The sequence below is a fragment of the Poromitra crassiceps genome (assembly GCF_964638095.1).
Source record: "Poromitra crassiceps genome assembly, chromosome: 15".
NCBI lineage: Eukaryota > Metazoa > Chordata > Actinopteri > Beryciformes > Melamphaidae > Poromitra > Poromitra crassiceps.
The window spans coordinates 33891094-33909790 of NC_139634.1; the positions used below are offsets into that span (position 1 = coordinate 33891094).

The 18697-nt window shown below is 41.9% G+C and overlaps 1 protein-coding gene across 1 annotated transcript in view; it reads left to right on the forward strand.

The window, feature by feature from the left end:
• rapgef2b (Rap guanine nucleotide exchange factor 2b) overlaps positions 1–18697 on the forward strand; it is a gene marked incomplete at its 5' end in the record, with an annotated part of 140845 nt that overhangs the window by 3771 nt on the left and 118377 nt on the right.

Below are 18697 nucleotides of genomic sequence, written 5' to 3' on the forward strand. Positions count from 1 at the left end.
ATATATAGAGAAGTGCCAGATTGAAAGAAAACATAGTTGGCAGTCTGAAGCGGCATGCAGGATATGATGCCTGTTTATTTCATTACAACAAACTAGCAAAGATCCATTTGTGATTGCATTATATAGAGATTAACAATATCTATATTTACTATCAAATCAAGTTGAAAAGGAATAGATCTATTAATATAGAACTGCTGCAAGTTGTTATTAAAGCATCCATTTACAGTTGCACCGCAGCAGAGCAATCACAGAATAACAACAACAGCACCAGTATTACCAGTAACAGTAGTACGGTATATACGGTATCAGTAGTAACAATAACCGTAACAGTGCCAGTACAGTATATCTGCTTAATGCATGCTGTTTTCTATGATTCTGAGTAAGGAAATACTCGATTCACACATTGATATTCATACAGAGGCTGCAAAATTGGTTGTAATTATGTTACAATTCACGTTTCAACAGTTTTTAATTATAGGATACAGTCAGGCATACCGGCAATATTGAATTTAAAATCAAGAGATTAAGAATCTAGATTAAGATCAAGAATTTAATATCAAGATGTTGATATTTAAATGCCAAAAGTGCTCAGGCAAATATTTAATCATTTTGGTAATGGTGATCTCAATATTATGTAAAAATAATAAGGTATATAATGTTATCCAGAGTTGTGCAGTCCCAACAAATCAAGCTATAGACTGATAGATAATAATAGACCTGTACAGGGAGCAGCAGCAAGCGAGTGTAAAATGAGGGATGATGAGCGGAGCGGAGCTGCCCCGTCTCTCAGCATCCTGCTCAGTACAACAGGAAGAGGAAACGCGTCGGGGTGCTTTTTGAACTTTGTCAGGAAGGATCTGCTTGACAACAAAACCTCCCCCCCCCCCCCCCCCCCCGAAGCGCTGTTTTGATTTCCTGAAGGTGGTGACGACCGGCGTCCTATTTTTACCGTCGCGTCAGAAGCATGTGAAAGTCTATTTACAAAGACCTAGATTTCACTGGCTCACAAAGTCTAGAAGGACTTCTGTGGCTAAGTTTTTGCTGGAAGTCGGAATAATAGTGTCGGTTTTTTCCCAGGCAATGTAGGTTAAGGTTTTTTTTCTATTTCCCGAAACTCCCCGTCATCTCCGTCAAATCCGAGTGCCACTCGCCTCGGCTGCTCCTCGGGCTCTGCTAACGCTGTAGCTAAAGTTATGTCACATGTTATTCTTGTGTTGAAAGTGGAGGCCGAATGCCGGGCTGTAGTGGTTACACACAGCGCGGTCACAGTGACGTATTCACCCCGCTTTAAATACAGGGGATGATTTCAGGAGGAGGAGGGGAAAAAAAAGACCAAAATGCACCAATGGATGATGCCTGCCCACACACTGTAGTTCAGGCTGCATCTCAGCACAGCCTCCGATTGGCTCGTTTTCGAGTCATGCTTTCAATTCCACATTGACATTTCTTTCTGCGACTGAGATTGTAACGCATTTACTACTGAGTGCCGGTCAATAGACTCATAAAAAAAAAATGTATTGATTATTGTGTTAAAAACGTTGTGGCTGTCTGTACGGGGAGAAACCGACATCGTTGGTTTCATCTTAAATCGTATATATAATCTCTTAACTGCAGGAAGATGGCATTTACAGCTGTTTTATAGGGCTGCAGGGATTGAAAGTTCCAGATAAGCGTATCATATAAGGGAGGATACAAGGGAGAGAGCATTGACATTCCAGACCCAGTTGCTCACTGGAATACACCAGGAGTTTTGTGTAGTCCTACACATCCGTTAACTAGCAAAATCTAATAATGAAAAGAGACCAATCCAGTCGACTCTCCGTTTAAATGAGCCAGTAAGATTGAAAAGTTTCAAACACAATCCGGCTTTCATTCACTATAAAGCATCATTTAACATCAGCGGAGCTCTAAGTCCCAGTTGAAGGGGTGCTGGTTGTTGGGTGTTGGTGCGTTTCTGCTTTGTTTTGTTCCACTTGTGTCATTTTTCCAACACTCCTGACTAAGGTAGGTCACTATTTGGATTAGGGATGTCAATTTTCGGTTAATTTCACTTTCGATTAACCGACGCTAATAATCGATTAACCTATCGGTTAATTCATAATTTTTTAATATAATTTTTTTTTTTTTTTTTTTTTTGTCTATTTACTCAATGAACTCATGCCCAAACAAGGCGTGTCTATTTAGATGCTGAAATGTTCATGCTTTTTGTGTTAGAATTTCTAACACAAAAAGCATTAACAAGCATTAACAAAAAGCATCAACATTTCAACACAAATTCTTTTTGTGTTAGAATTTCTAACACAAAAAGCATTAACATTTCAGCATCTAAATAGACACGCCTTGTTTGGGCATGAGCTCATTGAGTAAATAGACCAAAAAAAAAAAAAAAATTTTTTTTTTTTTTTTTTTTTTTTTTTTAATATTAACTGATAGACCGACAGCAATAACCGAACAACGACGTTAGCGACGGTTAATCGATTAACGGTTAACCGTTGACATCCCTAATTTGGATTGAACTCTGAAGTACAGATGTCAGCTTAAACTTAATTTCAGTTTAAAAAAATCCTCCATCAGATACTCTTACTACACAGATATCATGAGTTTGTGATGATCAGTGCATCCAGGAGACATGACCCGGCGATAACACTTTCCCCGATAATTGAAAAAAGAAATCCAGTTATTAAACTCCATCGTCGCTGCACTGGAAGCGAAATAGCTCCAGAAATGCGAGGTGTGTTCTGGAGGAAATCTCCTTTATTAGGTTGCATAAATAATAAGTGTATTGTTAGTGTGCCCTTAGAATAGATGTCCTTTTAGCAGCCTCATATATCAGTGTTCTTTTTAAAACCAGGGAGGTTACGGGGGAAGATGATGAAGTTTAGTAATACAATTCCTAAAAGTGTTTCTCAGAAGACTCCATGCTGGCCAATTAGTTGCGTACTTTACAGCATCCTCTCTGCAGGCGCTGCTTTCATGTTCTGCTCTTGGATGCTGCTGGCGTGTCGAGCGCTGCCCTACTCCCGTTTCTATACTTGAAAAATAAAATCATAATCCTCCGATGTGTTTCCACAGATTGCATACATTGGTCGGAAGCCATGTTTTCTGTAGTGCAGAGGGGACTGCTTCCCCTATCCTCACCCCAGCCTCCCACTCAGTCTCCGCGCTATATATTTCACAGGAAATGACAGTGACTAGTATGTGCCTCGCTCTGCTCTCTCCACCCTACATCTTGTCAGATGTACAGACTGGCCTGGAGGATGTTTTGCCGTTGCGCTCTTTATGTTTGTTGCAACCGAATGCCTAGTATGCATTGTAATGTCCGAGAGGCGTGTTTCACTTCCTTATGTTCGCATTCCGCTCAAGATATTTTTAAAAGCAAAAGAAAAACTCCTCGGACAGGGGAGTCAAAGGCCCCAGAAATTCCGTTGGCCGTTGCAGCAGAAGGCAATAGACCTCATGCCCACTGAGCATTGCAACCACAGTCTTTACATACCTTAGTCTTTACATACCTTAATCTTTACATACCTTAGTCTTTACATACCTTAGTCTTTACATACCTTAATCTTTACATACCTTAATCTTTACATACCTTAGTCTTTACATACCTTAGTCTTTACATACCTTAGTCTTTACATACCTTAGTCTTTACATACCTTAGTCTTTACATACCTTAATCTTTACATACCTTAGTCTTTTACATACCTTAGTCTTTACATACCTTAGTCTTTACATACCTTAGCCCGGGGACCCGCTTGGATTGTTGGAGAGGCTAGAATAAACCATTCCCGATGTGCAATATATTTACATGACTGGCTGCTATTGAATTACATTGATTATCGTTCTGTCATCCTGTCATGAAAGAGTTTCATTCCCAAATAAGATATCTATCCACCATTTGGAAAAAGTGACATCTACTCTGATTTAAAAATAAATAAATAAACAAACAAATAAATAAACAAATAAATAAATAGCACAATTAACTTTTATAGTACAGTAGGTACCTTCAAGCATTGTCTGACATCCTCCTATAATAGGAATGCAAAGTGTGAGCAGAATTGTGTGTTCGGCCACAGCTATGGCATTTCCCGTGCGATCGGGCTGAATCTTTCCTAATATCACAGGCTATAGACGTATCAATAAGCCATTTATCTGACACCGACAGCTCCTCCCTGCAGGCAAAAGCCAGCTGAGCTGTTTGGTACAATGACTCTGAGTCTTGCATCCCACCCGGACATTAACCAAACAACACTGAAAAAACATCCCATATCTGTTGACAGTCAAATTTGTTGAATGATGCTGCTTTTAGTGCACAAACATGTGTGCAGTCGATAGCTCCAATGATGAAGTCCAGAGATGGGCGTGGGTGGAAGTCCGTCTCGCTGCAGCCTGTTTAGTTGCACAGTGTAAGCAAACTGTATATGTCCTGTATGAGTCAATTAAATGAGGGTTAGATATAGCAGGCATTATGTAGCTCATAGTGGCTTGTGAAATGCCAGACCTTGTTTCTTGCTGAAATGTGCCAGTAGGCAGCAATCCCAAGGGTAGAGACAAGTTAAATATGCACCAGGAAGGCAGTGGTGTGTTGGGTCTCTCTCTTTCCAGTGTTGGAAAGATTATATGGCAGAAGACCAATAAAATATGCCTTGGCAAACTCGCTCATCGTTCTCAGTGAAAAAGTATGATATAAATGTGATCTCTGAGGGTCTCTCTTGGTCGTGTTTATTAGGTAATATGCATTATTATTTCTCCATTTCAACTGCTGCTGTGTAGATGGACATTTATTACAATTTGTATTGTTTAATTTATTGTTGAGCTCAAGTGCAAACTGATACATCCCACTCTTTTCTTAGAGGTGCATCATTGAGCAACTTAGATATATTTAGGGATGCACCGATATGAACATTTTGGCCGATGCCGATAACCGATATTAACATTGCTGTTATGGCCGATAACCGATATTTACCGATGTCGATATGATCTGTATAAAACCACATTTTTATGATCATCACATTTTGTACATACTGAAAAACACATGTTAACACTGAATTTGAAAAAGTTATGCGTTTCTTTATTTGCAAAGCCTTTGGAAAAGCCCATAAATCATAGATTTACTGCATTATTTCATATCAATGTGAAGAATTTGGCTGATAATGATAACCGATATTAACATTGCAACATCTGACCGATACCGATATGACCGATATGTTAAAAAATGACTAACATCGGCCGATACCGATATGATTGCCGATATATCGTGCATCCCTAGATATATTGAAGGATGAACTTCAGATAAGGACACTACAATGTTTTAGAAATGATCCTTTCAGCCGAGCAGTGGTAACAATAAGGTCTTTGAGGTAAACACGTGCCTAGAGCAGTTGAAATTGCTTTCTTGCCTCGATCGCCGTACAATACTGGCACTCTGCATATAATCCTCTGCTGTAGGTGAACTGCTCAGACATGACGTGGATGAAGTGGTGGTGAGCTGATTAGTTAGTTAGAGGTTTCTAAATCCCAAGGTGCCAGTTCACCACACAGCTAATGCTAATGTTTACACAGTTGTAACAATGGCGTTGTGGATGATGTCTGTTGCGCCAAGGCTCGTGATCTGCGTGACATTATTGCACAGCAGCACTGCGCAATATTTGCCCCGAATTATAAAGCTGTTGTTTTATAGAAGATGAATATTCGGAGATTATTGCTATTGTGGTATGTGTTGTGCTTTTCAAACATAATTCACCGTGTCACGGCCAAACAATTGAGGTGGCAAGAAGTCGAAATGTTGTTGTTTAAGATCAGTTTAGTTTGAAATAAAATTAGAGATTTTCTCTGACACACAACTTGATTCGAGGGCCAGGGATTTGGCAGAGCACGAGATGTCTAGCGATTTGAACTTGGCAGTTAGTCGGGGGAAGAAATAGATTTTTGTAGATGCTTGGCAGAGCTGGGCCCTGTGTATTCGTTGGGTCTAACACTTTTTGCGTTGCACACTGCTTTGCTGAATTACGGTATGCACTATTAGGAGGTGCAGAGCCCCAAGAGCCACGCGCAAGGGAAATACAGTGGGCCATATCCACTGTATCTTACGCCCAGTGCAAGGGCAAGCGTTACTTTTGCTAGTTTCTAGCACTCACAAGCTACCCTTTTTTCTTTTAATTACCACTGGGACAGGGTGGTAATGAAAAGAAAAAGAGGATATTTTGAGTGCAAGAAACTAGCGAAGATAAGGCTTGCTCTTGCACTGGTTATAAGACATGGCCCAGTGTGTGCTCCTATACACCAGGCAGTACGGTAGAAGTCAAACATGCATTAGCCAGCTGCAGGCTGGTGTGCTCCACATCCACAGACCAGGAAGTGGCTTGGTGATTTTCTCACTACAGTGGTCAACGCATTCAATATTTTGATCAGCAACACTGTGCTACTATATAGGGGTGGGGGAAAAAATCGATACACCACAGTATCGCGATATTTTGCCTGACGATATTGTATCGATATTTGGACGCCAAGTATCGATATTGCAAGCAAAAAAAAAAAAAAAAAAAAAAATTTTTTTTTTTGCCGGCCATGCCAGTCCACCGGGCTACTATAAACTTTAGTTCCAAGGCCAGCAGTAAACAAATGGTTGCATATTTTCATTTTGTTTTAAAAGTAACAGTTTTGACATAACAGTAATTTACAAATTCCCCAGTTACTGAATGGGCTGCACAAGATGTTTTGTGTAAGTGAAGTGAAGTTGCAAAAACTACATAAGTACAGTGGACTGTAAGTAGACTGTAACAAACAGTTCAGTTTGTCAGGTGCATGCAACTATGACATGACTTTATGAAAGTTGTTGGTCTGTCTACTTGACAATGTTGCTGCAATAAAATGGTTGAAGTCAGATGTACAGACTGAAAAATTGTTCTTATATAAACCAGATGTTGACAAAGTTTTCCTTTGGGGACATCATTTGCAGTTGAAAAAGTAAGAAATCGCAATATATCGAGATATCGCAATATTCAATATATCGCAATATCGATATATCGCAATATCGAAAATATCGCAGTATCGCAATACTATCGTATCGTGACTCAAGTATCGTTTCAGTATCGTATCGTGGGCATCTGGTGATTCCCACCCCTACTACTATAGCACTTTAGCATTAGCAGGTGGGTTTTTTAAAGTCAACATAGTTTCACTAAAAGCCTAAGTCATTCTCTCTTGGGGCAAAGAATAGGTTCATCACCACTATGCAGCCTTTATCAAAGTGCAGGAATGAAAGCTGTTAAAGATGCCTCACCAAAGTGCTGCTGGCAGCTTCTCCGACTGTTTTCCGCACACGGAGAGTTTTCTGAAGCGTTGAGCTGCATACAGTTACAGTATGTCTTCATCTAACGTATCTTCTATGCTATAAGCACTTTTAGGATATTGATACTCTGGCACAATCTCCACCGACCTGATTAAATCAAAGCTGACAGTGTAATTGAGTCAGTTGTCTTTTTTCAAGCCCCCCTCTGCCGTTATGATCTGGATGTCTGTTTCAGCAGATTTGAGACGACTCACGGATGGGAACAGATCTTTAATAGGGTTAGGCAGGCATGCCATGCTCAAATGCACAGCAGCCACTTCCTGTCACTGTGCTACTAAGTAACAATGTGCATTTATTTACATTTCAGTGTTTTTGAGGTATTTTTGAGGTATAGCAGCAAGCTGAGGCCCTTATCTAGAGTAGGTTACTCTGCATGTAATGCGGGAGATCGAGGAATGTAAGGTTGTTGCACTCGATCAGTGGTGAGGAGTGCAAGAGTCAAGGCCACAGCAACCTGTCAGCACATTTCTCCTGAGTCTACAGTTATTATGTACAATAGAGAAGTGCTAGGTGAAAATGCACATGGTGACGTGAGCGCTTTTTCTAAACGATATAGTTGGTCATCTTGCACATTTAGATGAATGGAAACCATCCAGCCTTATTATCAAACAAAACCTAAATATTCTAGTATATATATAAGTTAATAAAGTCACCACCTATATTTATTACTGTGTTATCATAATGGGATTGCTCACTTTGGAATTCAGAGACTCAAGCGTAACTTTCATGCTGTTTTTACGATGTTATCCTTGTGCGCTTCCCGTTCTTGACCGGGGCACTCAGCCAATCTGTAACCCGTTAAACCTATTAGCTACGCCAGGAGCCTTTGCTCTGTGTTCAGCTGCACACAGTGCTGCTCTGCAGTGAGCGAACTCATCATCACTCTCATGTCGCCCCTGCTGCAACCTCTCCGTCATGCTCAGGAAGGAATGGCCAGAAAGACTCCTCTGGCCTCCATGGCTCATTCTCTCTTCTTTTGAGTGAGTCGGTGCCACTGCCAAAGCCCGAGTGTTGATGACTCACATCATCTCACACTGTGGTGTCTTTGATCGAACAAGGCCTGTCATGCCTTAAGCTAACAGTACCGTGGTTTTACTATCAGCCATGTTGGCCTGCAGGTGATTGTTTGCCACACGAGCTGAATGGGCTGATTCATCCACCTCGCTCTACAGTGCTAGCTCGTCATTGTTACCGGATGCCATTGTCAAGAATGCAAAGTGCAGCAGTCCTCGAGTGTCTGCCCGGCGGGAACGTCGGGACTGTTAAAAATGCAGATGGAGGGACGACGCGTTGCGTAACAACATTGTTTTTCCCCAATTATAAATCGGTCATTAGGAATACTATTGTTCCACTTCCTGCGCGCACCCCGTGGAGCGGAGTGGACCAGAGGTGTAGGGTATCCGTCTTGTTGAAACCTTATCTAAGTAAATGGCTCCCCGAGGGTTTGTCTGACCTGTAGCTTGGTCACGTTTCAGACCCTGCATCCCTCCGCCCTCCACTGCCCCATCAAGGAAAATGTCCGTCCTGCTCTGCCAAAGGCGCCCGACTTTAATCTGATTCTCGCCCCGGAATGTTTGACAGTTTCTCCCTGCTTCCTGCTTTTGGGAAGAAGGGCGATGATTATCTCGCCGTGACCGGACTCAACCTCCGATTACCTTCTCTTTCGAACCGCTTTGAGCCGACTGCTGCCGGCCTCAGATTAGCAGGACGCGCTCTCTCTCTCTCCTACTGTACAGAAGAGATTATTATTCAAATTAGTTTCTCTGTACAGCAGAGCGATTATGATTCAAATTTGTTTATCTGTACAGCGGAGAGAGTGCGTGTTCCCAGAACTTTCAGGCTTTTACCTTTTGTGGGAATGGGTAGAAGCCTCTGACGTACATTATATAACGCATATCTTGTTTTGCGATTTAACACTCCGCTTGTGTGAACGCTAGCACCCTAATCAACATTGATTTCACTCTCTCTGGTGACATCACGGGTCCTCCTCCCACCACTCTGCTCATAATTTGTCACTAAATTGCCAGGATGGCAGAAATACATTGAGTGTGATTTACAAGACGGCATCATTTATTAAAGCCATTAGCTCATCGGCGCCTTGGACCTCGACCCGGCTAATTGACACTTGCCTTGGTTGACCTCAAACAGCCCTCCACAGCCAGACGTTTGCTTTTCCCATATGGCCCCCTACTATTTCCTACCACGTAACCATTCCTGCTCAAAACCCAAAGCCTTTTCATGACTCATTCTTCTCGCAATTAGTATGCAGATCTCCTTAAAAGCATTATGGAGCCGTCATGGAACAAACCAATTGTCCGGACCAGACCAAGGGCCAGCCTAGGTGTTGTTTGCACCACGCCACGTCAGTAGCTCTCTGCTGGACTGGGTGCTGCTTGTGCAATCTTTTTAAAGACACATTGGATCATTTGCGATGGAGTCATTTGGTTAGCTCTGCTGTGCTCTGTTTCAAGCAGACTTTCTTCACACTCACACTCACCCTCACATGATACGATTGGAGAATATTGTATGTGAGACCTCAGGGGGGAAATGGACAGAATCATGGAATTTGGTAATACAAATTGAATAAACTGTAAAATACAGAATATTGCAGAATTTTACATAATTTGTCTGAAATTGATAAAAGTAGGCCCAAATATCCAACTCAAAAGTAGACCTATTGTAGTAACCTAAATGATTTCATCTATAAATTTGGCAATGTGGACTCTTGTTTGTTTGTCTGTTTGTTTCAAGAATTTTGGTCGGCCACAGCTATGGCGTTTTACGTGCGATGGGGCTGAAACTTTCAGGGGGTGTAAAGAGCACCTGTGCGGGTGACCTGACAGAGAAATATTATTTTAATTAGTTCAGTGATGATGTCACTGATGACACCACTGATGATGTCATCAGTGATTAGAGACAGTATGCAGCGGCCGTGCTGCGTATGCGTGCTGCAGGGCCAGCTCGGCGAGCTGCAGGACGGGCGAGGCCGCGCAGCGGGCGAGCCTAGGAATCGAGCGCGCGTAGCTGCCTAGTAATTGTAAAATAGGCCTAGAGAAATAATTACTATGTTTTGGATTGGGGTGTTTTGAGAGGTCCGTCTGGCATGGGACCCTTACGTCACCTCACAACTTGGTTTTCACTTTGAAAAGGCTGTCTGAGAGAGCCAAGTCATCAAAAAACATTGATCCTTCCTAACCCTTGAATTAAAATTAAAATGGAAAAAACAGAAGAACACAGATGTGCAACATCTGTGTTCTTTTTTGTGCTTTTCCAGTAATTCAGTGGTTGTGTGCATGTATTTTCACAATGGCATCATGCACACTGTTAATGTGATGCTGCCTGCAATCTAGGTTAATAGCTGCATAGCATTGTTCATCATAGCTCAGTCACCGCTGCATATTCAATTTAAATTGAAACTGAAACTGAAAATGCAAGAAGATGTGAAATGATTTCAATGACACCCCCCAAAGAGAGATTTCTGCCATGGGGGGGGGGGGGGGGGGGTATTTGAGTCAAATAATGAAATTGATTTAATTATCTCCAGAGGGATGTATAATGTTTTGGAACTGAACTTTATTTTCTTTCATCCCTGCTAGCGCCCACATCGTGGTGCCAAACTGTCCCATCATTATGTCAGCTCGTTCCAGATTGGGGAGCTATCCTGTGTAGTTGGTCAACCACGTGAAATTAATGGTCATTGGATCATGAGCATAGGGCTATTTCAGATCTAATCCTGGGTGCCTAATGAACTTAATTAGCTTAAGCTTGTTTTCATCAGTGCATTAGCATAATATTCTCCTAGCAGGCCTGAGGCTTTAAGGTCAGGAGGAGCCAGAGCGACGGTGGTCTGTCCTGTGAGCGATGGCATGATGAGCGTAACCCAGTTTGCTGAGGAGGATCAAAAGAACTCATTGACAAAGTACTTTTATGTTTCTAGTTTTGCGGAAATGAAGAATGGGATCTTTATTTATTTTTCTTTTATATTTTTCTTTCTTGTATTCCTTTTAAAAGGTTGCAAAGTCATGAAACTAAGTTAACGCACAGCTGAGCAAAGAAATAATGTTGTGGAAAGTTAGGAATATAAGTTGATTTCTTTTCAACAATAACTCCCACCTTAACCTGGTGGTAGTGATGTAGTTTCAGTTGATTGACACTGGCCAATTAAATTGACACTAAATTGATTATTTAAAATGTTAAATGTAATATGTATACTGTGCAACATTTCTAGCTTGCCGTTTGAAAATATTCAAAGTTGGTAGTCCACAGTCCACACACGAGTGAGAGAGAGATGGTTGAACGGAGGTTTGTGTTTTGTTTTTCCGGTTTTTCTTTTCTTTTCTCCCCAATTGTAATTGGCCAGTTCCCCCTGCTATCCCGGGTGTTGCTCCACCCCCTCTGCCGATCTGGGGAGACTTTTAGAATAGCACATGCTAAGTTTCACAGGCACGACATTATAGCGTGGCGTGGTAGGACCACGCTATTCCCCCCAGTTCCCCTCTACTGCTACATAGTAGTATAGTCGTACCCTACTATTTTTCTCGTTGTCAATTTCATATTTAGAGATTAAATACTTGAGTTTAATTCAAATCTTCATTGAAGCATAAATGGTATTCAGTTTCTCTAGGCAGAGTTTGAAAAACACAACAAGACACATTTGTACAAATACATATGAAGAGAAATGTAGGTCATATGAAAAATAGATAATTTAAACTGTAATTTCAGTGACTGGCGAGCAATGTGAGTAACTGCAATAATAAATGTCACTTGCAGAGATCACTCTTGAGAACTGATGGTTGAATGAAAACCTTATTGATATTTGGTGCTGGGTGTTTTATTACAGCCTGTAATAAAGTTTGACCTAACATTCAGCCTGGTGTGTGCACAGTTGCACACAGTGTGGCATGCTACCCAAGCTCTAGTAGACCAGTAGATTTAATTTAGTATCATATCTTAAGAAAAGATGAAATCTTGCAGTGTAACCATAACAACAACAACAAGTTTTCCTGAGGATCCTCCTGAAATGGGTACAGTGCTGTCATTGCACATGTATATTGATTGTACATGTGATAGGCCCCCATCAGTGAGACAGTGTTTTGTTATACTCACAAATCAGTGGAAACCTCAACTGGCATTTAGGCCGAGTTGGAGAGTTTAGTCTTACGCTAAATCCAGACTGTATTTGATTGTAATTGGAGGGAAAGATGCCGGCCATTCATGCATGCTTCCATCTAGGCTCTGGTGCTTTGAATCCAGCAGTAAGTGTGGGTCCAACACAATGGCTCCCTGTTACCACCAGCTTCTGCTTGTCAAAAACGCTTAAAATCACAGCAATTATATTGTCGCCACACTGGCAATAACTGTTTTAGCGAACTTGTACCTAAAAGCCGCAGTTGCACCCTTGCCAAACAGACTTAAACAAAGAATTGCATTATGACTATGACCGATGAATTGCAATCTAGCATCAAGGTTTATTTAGTTTGATAGAATACAGTAATGCCAAATTAAATGATGGTTGGTGAATCAATAACAATTTCATGGGTCCTTTTTTCCAAATCCTTTTCTTTATAAAATGGGTTAACGTTACAAAACAAACAAAACCCCCACTATCTCTATTGTTCATTCCTGTGACTTCGCTAGCTTGCGGGATGCCAAGAAAAGGGAAAGGCTTAATATGTGACTGAAGTAAAAAAAAATCACAATGGCCCAACATTGTCCACCATGTTTCTTTTGTAGAACATCCTCAGGATATAGGCAGAAATCCCCGTGCGTCTGGGGCTGCAGGGGCCTATTTTAGTCACAGTGAAGTGAACAGGCCTTGGGTGGGATCATAAGGCAATTCTGTCAACAGGAAGCTCCCATTGAAGACTATAGACGAGCCAGGCGCACCAATGCAGTGCACATAAAAAAAACACACAGCAGGTTATACAACTAACACCTGGCACTAACATGTGTTTTCTGTGATCAGATTGCAATCGGATACTGCTTGACCACTTGAAAGTACAGGTGTAAACGCCCCCCACGATGCATTGAAGACAGATTGCGATCTGATTGGCCAAACCACCTCCGGAGGTGGTCGGGGATGCATTGTGACCGCATTGAACACAAGTGTAAATGCACTGTGTCCTCTCAATCCGCATACAGCAACTGTATGCGGATTGAGAGGACAACCGTTTTGGGTGATCAGATTGCAATCAGATTGCAATGGCAAGAGTAAGTTGTTGTTTTCACTTGAGTAAGGTAGTGAGTAAGTGAGTAAACACCTCACCCTTGAACAGGACTTGACATTTCCATTAAATTGCATTGTTCAAGATTGCACTCTAATTATATATTGACTAGAAATATCGCACCCTTGTTTCTAGCGTGCCTCGCATGCTTTACGTGCTCGCCTGCTCAACTGGCATGCGCTTCTTTGAGAATCTCTTTCATATCCAAGCAAAACTGAAATATCGATATCGAATCAGAAATGAATCGAATCGGGCCCTTGTGTATCGTATTGAATGGGGAAATCAGTGGCGATAGCCAGCCCTAATCAAATCTCCCTCATAGCCAGCGTATCGCTCTCCAGCTGGTGTGACCCCGGCTGGCAGCTCAATCACCAGTTTACAATCACCAAAGTTTTTTGTTTGTTGCCAAAGACAACAAATGCCATTGTCTTCCTGTTTGTATGGCAGCTTTACAATCACACCCCCTTCACAGAGAAAGGTGAGGAGTCACACACACACCTGACACAGGCGGACGCTACAGCGCGCTCTATTGTCAGTGCAACGTTTGAAAGAGCAGTCAAGACAATGTGCTCGAGTTTAAACACAAAGGCCTTGCTGCTGGCTCTCTGCCAGCTCCGATGGGACATGCTGTCCATGAACTGATATGTCCTGGATCCCAAAGACCCTCTGGAAACGCTCCAAACATGCCACCACTGACTGACTGCCACTGCCAAGGTTGCATTTAAAATGAATGGAGGGAAGGAATTTAGGGCGCCGGGTTAAACGTTCTTGCCCGAAATACTTTGCATGCATTAAGGGAGGACTTCACCGAAACACAATGAGGATTTTGACAGTTATTCACAGTTGATTTGAGGCAAAGTTGACGCCAGTGATGTCATTTGTGCATGAATGACATCAACTTGAACTCAAATCAACTCTCAATAACTGTCAAACTAAATGAATGCCTGCAAAAGCAAGTTCTTAGTTCTGATTGTTTTTCTTATGGCCTGTTTTGTATGTTAACACATTGAGTGCCAGCGACGCCAAATGGCGTCAGGAGAAATTTACCGTAGGCTGCCAGCGACGCCAAATGGCGTCAATAACTCCAAATTCATATTTTGACGGGGGGATGTCGATCTAAGCCTCTTACATCGCCTCTTACAATATGGGAGCTATTGAATGTGTCTAACCTATTTTACAGAACCCTTAGGTGGCGACAGTGCCCTCCCGATTAGACAAAGGCCAGGAGAAAAGAGAGAAGAAGTCATGACGAAACGGAATACGGAAATCGCATCGATATGCTTGAAGCATAACGTTAGCTGTGCCTGTGAACAGCAGTCATCTGCTGCCACAATTGAGCCCCATCCGTGTCCGCTGCGATAGTCCATCCATATGATTTAGTTGCCGACACGGCGACACCAGCGTCTTTCTGAAAAGTTACATTATTCTCAGCTGGGAGCCGAGGACACGCTGTAAAAAAGCGGGGGGATGCAGGCAGCGGACTTTTCAGTGCAGATCAAACTCAGAGCAAACCGCAGCAGAGACACGACTCCTCCCACCACGGAGGAGGAGGAGGAGGAGGGGGGTGGGGCACGCAGGGCACTACAGCATACAACCATTGACAGTACACACACACCCAGGCAGCAGCAGGCTCGATGCATAGAGAGCAAACAAGCTAGAATAGGCTATCTGATGCCCACCAGCAGTAAATCAAGACCAGCAAGAAGGTGTAGGGTCTGCGCACGCAGGGGCCAGCGCTGCTGGTTGCAGCTAAAACATATTATTTGGCCAAACAAAATTCCTTTGTTTTCACTCTTTTATTGAAGGAAATTATTTTTGAGGTGTCATTATATCAGAAAATATTAGCTTTAGAGTCAATGATGTGCTTGAAATGTTTAATTTCACAAAAGGCTCATTATCTCAGCTTCAAGAAAAAAATTGCTGTTTTTGGCTAAATCAAGCTATCTTCTCCGGCTCATAACTAAAGAACGGAAAATGGGATCAATAAACTTTTTTTTGCAGATGATAGAAGAGAGTCTCCTCGTTCTTTGTGCGTGTTCGGTGTTTACATAGTAATATCACACAATATTCTGTGGGCCTCGAGAAATCACTGAAAACGCTCTGAAACTCTGGCACTGGGAGCGTCCGTTCTCCAAAAGTGGCTGGCACTCAATGTGTTAAAGGTGATTAAGTTGGATGAGGCTGTAATAACAGGCCACACTCCCAGGTCTGGTGATTCTTGTCGTATACATTTTCTCCCATGTGGCCCTCATCGTTATTAATGAAATGTCAAATAGCCTATATGAAGTTGTTTATTGCGGCCAGGTATTTATTGCAGATGTGATAAAAATATGATTGTATTTTCTTTGTATAGGAGTTGGTGCAGCCCTTAGTTCAAGGTTTAATAGCTACAGACATGTACATGTTATGATTTATTTTTGTATTTTTTGTTAATAAATGTAAAAAAACAGAGTTGATATAGAGATGAATAAGTAGGTGTGCGGAGAAGAGCATAAAAAAAAAAAAAAAAAAAATGTGTGGTACCGAATACAACTGTAAATAAACATACATGGGAATTGAGAGAGAGGGGGGAGTGGGGAAGGGAACGCAGGGGAATGATTGTATGTATGTATATATGAACGATATAACAGGATGTATGACACAAGAAAATAACAGTAATGATGTATCAGATGCTCTGTATTTCATGCTGAAGAACAATAAAAAAAAAAAAAATATATGATTGTATTTTATTGCCACGGTTCAGCAAGTCCTTTTCTGTTTTGTTGGGAGGCGGGGCCTCTTCTCTCTCACAGAGGCGCACATTCCAATAAAGTGCTATTGATTATGCACATGTTGCTGCTGCCAGAACAGTTCACCTCATCAGTCACAAAAGACGCGGTTGTTTTTCACCTTCGATTTCCCCACCAACAAAATCCCATGTCCATCTGGTGACTAGGGAGCGCTTGTGGCCTTGGGGGCCCAAAAAGAGAAATCTGGCTCTAATGAAAGCCGTTCCTGTAGTGAAAGGCTTCCTCCTCTGGTTGTTCCCTAGCAACCACTGACGAGCCACAGTAGCATTGTAGCGCTGGAATTGCTTTGCACAGAAGGCTGTGGGACACAAGCTGCAGAGAGTTAAGAGATTGATTATTGAATTCCATAAGTACTGGAAGAAGTGAAATCTGCACCACCAGAGGAGATGTTGAGGATTAATGGTGGTACAGTGTAGGGGACAGGCTAAACGCATGCAGTCACAGCATAGCACACAGTTGGGACTTAGTGTTATTTTTCTCCCATTGTGAAATGCTGGTGGATTGCATTAGTAACTCACCTCCAGCAGTGTTTGGCTTCTATTTTGTGTCAAGTTAATTGGACGGAAGAAAGGGGGAACAGGTGAACGGTGTGTTTTTTTGGATCAGTTAGGGCCACCAGGCAAACCGTTTGCCCCAGAAAGCTTTAAGCAAGTCCCCTGCCTGCACGTCACGTTATCCCCCCTAACCCCGCGGCTCCTTGTTTGGGCTTTGGGGCCTTCGTGGACTGATCTTTATTATGATGTTGCGTAACTTTGTGATGATTGCGCTGCACCTCTTTGCGGCCTTTGTCTGGGCGAGATGGAGCGAGTTTCATTTGGCCGGACAGTTGGCTTTGTTCCCGGGTTGGGACCTGCTACGACGGGGATGAATGACGGCGCTCAAAGATCCTTTTGTTTCCAGGATTGGTCAGAGTCCCACCGTTGAATCCACTTTAGGTCGTGGCTGCTGTGTTTTTTTTTGGACTGCGCGATTATGACGGAAATGATAAGCAGGATTGTTTTGCTAGATCTTGTGTGATCACAATTGTTATTACTCGTGATGTTTTTCAAGCGGCTCAATTATTTTATTGCATTTTTTTTGCATCCTATTAAGATCTGAACTATTTATGGATAGAGGGGGCATTCTAAAGAAAATAAAATGAATTATACAATTATTAATAGTGGAAATGGTTCATTGTGTAAATGCTTGATTTTAAATATTTACTTAAATACTCCAAATTATTTCAAGATTTTCAAGATTCACTTTAATAGCCACAGTAAGGATGAGGGTAATCATGATGACTAAAGGATGAGTACAATTATAGCTGTATGGAATTGGCAAGCACCACTGTACCATTTTTACACCATTTCTATACTGCTCTGCTATTAGGGAATTTGAGTTATTGTTGCAATCTATAAACAAAAACAAAAAAAAGCACAATTATTAATTGTTCGGGCCTTGTGGTCGTGGTTTGTGTGTGGACTGGAGGCTGTGTTTTTCGCCGGGGACGGCGGTTGACTCTGAATGAGGTTGTGGTCAGCGTGGCGGTTGACATGTTACAGCTCTGTGGTCACAGACTGTGTCGAGAGGCACTAGACTAGAGGTTGTTTGCTCATACAGACACAGATTGTTTGCTCATCCAGTGATAAAGAGTGGCATTATTCTGCTTCAAGAAGTTGATTTGTGCTTGACTCGGACGCCCTTAAGATATCACTCTATCTGTTTCACGAGTCCAAGCACAGACAAGTGTTCAAACCTTAACAAGGCAACCTTGACATATTTGATATATACTGTATATACTATGCAGCCAAGAGCTGCTGGACAAGAACAGGTTCTAATATGATGCCTTTGGGGACATACTGTAAAAATGCATAATGGATACACTTCTGTGCAAACACAGCTGTACACAAAACAGTGGCCCCAGCCTGTATTGCATTACTCTAACATGTGGACACCAAATAAGAGTAATACTTGAACACATTTTCATTACTGCTTTTGGACAAAAACGTCACCGCCTCTCAAGCTGTAAGTCCATACAGCTGAGCAACAAAAACATGTTTTCAATTGTTTTCTGTATTACACAGTTTGTGTTTTGTTCATATAGCCTGACATTTCAGATATTTATACAGGACGGACAACCCCTGCCTTTATTTGGTCACACACACGCACGCGCACGCACACGCACGCACGCACACACACACACACACACACACACACACACACGCACACATACACACACACACAATAAGTACCGTACTTTGAAAATCTATTATCAAATAATTAGTAAATCTATTATCAATAAGTTGAAGTTCATAAAGATAGGCAATAGTTGGGGACAAAAAAAAGATAGATAATTT